Source organism: Nannospalax galili, unplaced genomic scaffold (genome assembly GCF_000622305.1).
Source record: "Nannospalax galili isolate Female #2095 unplaced genomic scaffold, S.galili_v1.0 scaffold3054, whole genome shotgun sequence".
NCBI classification, from domain to species: domain Eukaryota; kingdom Metazoa; phylum Chordata; class Mammalia; order Rodentia; family Spalacidae; genus Nannospalax; species Nannospalax galili.
The window spans coordinates 7956-11756 of NW_008334940.1; the positions used below are offsets into that span (position 1 = coordinate 7956).

Below are 3801 nucleotides of genomic sequence, written 5' to 3' on the forward strand. Positions count from 1 at the left end.
TCATTCATGTAGAAGAGGCATTTAGCACACTAAATAGAACCAGAGAAGAATCTCTGCACAATATAATCAAGGTGTATGACTACAAATCAAAGAAACAAATGCTGTAAGATAAAAAACACCAACTTATCTACCGAAGTCCCAACATCAGAACATCAGGTGTCTTCCTAACAACTCAAATGCTAGAAAAGCACAGAGTGATCTGATAAAAGTCCAGAAAGTAAATACTTAGTAATCAAGATAGCTGTTACAAGCTGTAGGACTAGAGAGGAGACAGCCTAGAGAGGATCAGGGTTCTACACTCAGCAGAGCTGGAAGGGTGGATGTGTTTAAGCCTCTCTGAGTCCAGATAATTAAATTACAACATGCAATAGATGGACATGGGTCTGCTGCTGGATTTTGGTTTAGGTTTAAAATTTGTGTTGATCGGACACAAATGATGCTTAGTCTGTCTTCATTATTCCCTGTCTGAATGACAGTATTTATGCTGTGCCATCGTATATTATATTTACCGTGTTTTAACATATCTCTCACCTTGGAGATTTGGGGTAAAGTGATAGAACTGTTAAGGACTCTGGGGACTTTTAAAGTTGAACTGAATGTACTTTACAATATAAGATGATCATGAGTCTGTGAAGACAGGGAGTTATAATAAGTGATGTGCTTGGGGGTCAAGTTGACAAGAGGTGGAGTTGTCAGTTTGATAGAGTCTAGCATCAGTTGGCAGACAAACTTTTGGCCATGTGAATGGTGGAATATCTAGATTGGCAAAATTGAGGTGGGGAGAACTGTTGCGGGTTCTCCTCAGGCCAGCTGTGAAGACCCTGACCTGGATGAGGTCACCTGATGATTAGGGAGGACAAGAGGTGTGGAGTCAACACAGAGACCCTGGGAGTCGAGTAGAAGTAAGCGCTAGGCAAGATGCTGCAGGCTTGTTTAATGCAGGAGGGGCAGGCCTTATATTTCCCCTTTCTCCACCCCCAAGTCCCTTTAGTCAGTGTATCATTTTCTGATTGGTCCATGCCACACAGTCTGTCAGCAGTCACTGGGCTCGCTTTTGGCAGGCTCCTTTTGGTGGGCTATTTGCGGACCAAGAAGTGAAGTAAATTCTCACTGAATCCCAGGGCTCTGGGTCTGCTCCATCTTTGGAGGCCTCCTGCTACATTTCCACCCTTTTTCTTTAAAAATGACTGTCCAGTGAGAGCCTGTAGGCAGCTCTGTCTTGGGATGACCCCAGGATCATGGACTGTGCCTGTCTTAGGTTGTCCTCTTCAGGCATGAACCTTACCCATCATTGGAGCATGGGCATACACGTCCATGTCCTGGCTTAGGTTGGTTCAGTCCAACAGGAGTTTACCCGTCATTGAGTACCCTCCAAGGGGTATTGTCCCAGGGGATCAGTCGAGGTGGGGAATTATCTGTAGGAGGCCATGTATGTTTGTGCAAGCCAAGTCTGTCGGGCTGCATAGGGTGGGTTGAAATCATCTTCAGGTATTGCTCTGAGGGCCTGATACACTGAGTGACTGAGTTTTTTCTGACTGCGGGAATGAAGAAAAAGGCATTTAAGAAGTAGAAAGAGAAGAATAATTATGCCTGTCAGAAGTAGGTAAGTGACAATCCAAGACATGTCAAACAGTGCTTTTAGATTAGAGGCACTGCCGGCATAATCTTGGACAGTCAGGTTGAACAGCCCAAGGCATGAGGATGCGTTGTTGGTAGTGAATCATAGAGAGTTATTTAGGGGCCAGGAGCCATTGAGTGATTCCCAGGAAGTAACTGGGTCCATGGTGGGGAGGCCAAGCATAGAATTAGTTGAGTAGAGGGTCGGGTAGGCTGGGGAATGAAGCGATAAGGGCAAGAGTATAAGTGGGGAGGGGACCAAGGCCCAGAGCTCATGGGCTGTGGCAGGGGCGGGGAAGAGCAAACCAATTATCCAGATAATGGTGAGGTCTCTGGGTCCTAGGGGTCCCGTTCATTGGTTGCTGATCTCACATCTCTTGCTGGAACCCATACTGGCTTTGTTTCTGTCTGAGGAAACACACAAGCATAGTCTCGCCCTCTGTTAACAAGGGGGCAGGCAGTTGCCATTGACATGTTATGGTGTCCTTCCATCTCACTAGTGGCAGGGTTGTAGGCCTAGGTATGGTAGCCCATTGTTTGTAGGCTGGGCTTAACCCATTTTTATTGAAGGACAGGAAATTAATGCTGAATAGAGCTTCAATTAGAGCCAGGTGTGGGTCCCTTTTATACTCAGGGGTAGCAAATATTTGCAATGTTTTCTGAGGGTCCTATTGGCCCACTCTACAATGGCCTGTCCCTGTGGATTATAAGAGATGCCAAGCATTTAGGGGGTCTAAGGGAGCAAGGGGTGCACATGTAACACAAGACCTGCTCAGATGTTTGCACTGAGAGATGGGTAGGTCAGGTAGAATGCGGTGCAGACTGTGAGGAGAAAGGTGAAATTGTTGGTGTAAGGCTCTGGCTTGTTCTAGTAGGGGAATCTCTACAAACATAATAAGTTTATCTACTTTGTTATTTCCCTTTGCCAAGATCCTGGGGATCTTGGTGTGTGATCTTATGTGGGAGATGTGGCAGGGCCATTGTCTGTTATCTAAGATAATCTGGAGAGCTCTCATAGTTGTAGTGATAGGATCCTGGTGGCCTTTTACCAGAGCAAAGGGAAGACATCTGAGGGCCCAAACCACATACTGGCTGTTGGAGAATATATTGAGCAGCTCAATCTGGCAGACTCGGAAGATTTTTAACAAGGCCAGGAGCTCCCCCAACTGGACAGAGCCTGGATTGGCTTGTACATAAAAGGGGTCATCCTTTCCCATGTGCAGAAAGACAATGCCATAACAGGACTTATTTGCATCCGAGAAGGCTAGCGTGGCTAAAGGTAGGGGGGTTTTGCAGGGGGAAGCATGTGGCTGAGTGGTGATTCCCAAACAGGCCAGGCTGGCCAGTTGCTTATCTGGGTGTGTGAGGTTATCCAACTCCCCTGTGAACCTGGACATCATTAGTTGGAAAGCCAGAGTGTCTGCCCATAATGTTTGGAATGCTTAAGAGGAAAGGGTAGTATAATTTTGTCAGGTTTTTTTCCGAATATGTGCCTGGCTGTTGGGCCTTAGTTGCTAACTTGAAGGCAATATCATACTTAGAGCTAAGCCTAGTTAGGTCTGAGGTAGCCAGGTGGATCCACACAAGGGGGTCTTGCTGCCATAGCTCCCCCAAGACACCATTTTTAATCCAGCGGATCAAGGCCAGTAATGGTTCTGTTGGGTCATAACATTGGAGTGATGCAGACCAGAGTATATGATCTATGTTATTAAGAAGATCCTTAGCTGACAGGGTGAGAGGGATCCTTGAAGTTGAATTATGGCCTTCCAGCAGGGAGAACAAGGCCCGGAATTCCAAGTCAGGGACCGGAACAAATTGTTTGAGCCAGTTTATAGTCCCACAGAGTTCTTGGAGCTCAGTCAACTATATACAGTTTTTTGCAAGATAGAAGGGTTAAGCAGTTTAATTACTGTATCTATATGGTAGCCAAGGAATGTGAAAGGTTGGATGTATTGTAACTTCTCATGCAATGTGGAGACCTAAACATTCTAAATCAGCAAGCAGACTGGGTATTGCAGCCTGTAAAGTATTGTGAGATTTGTGTGCTAGCAGTATGTCATCCATATAGTGGATGACAATTAGGTCCTTGGGGATGTTAGTTAAGGCCTTATTAACATATAACTGATAGGCTGTGGGGCTATTTTTCATACCCTGTGGCAGTACCTTCCATTGGTATCAGATCGG

At 45.8% G+C, this 3801-nt stretch overlaps 1 pseudogene; it reads right to left on the minus strand.

Annotated features, from left to right (window-relative positions):
* The window catches only part of LOC103731308, a 6225-nt pseudogene extending 4864 nt beyond the window's left edge, over window positions 1–1361 (minus strand).
* Window positions 1362–3801: the final 2440 nt, after the last annotated feature.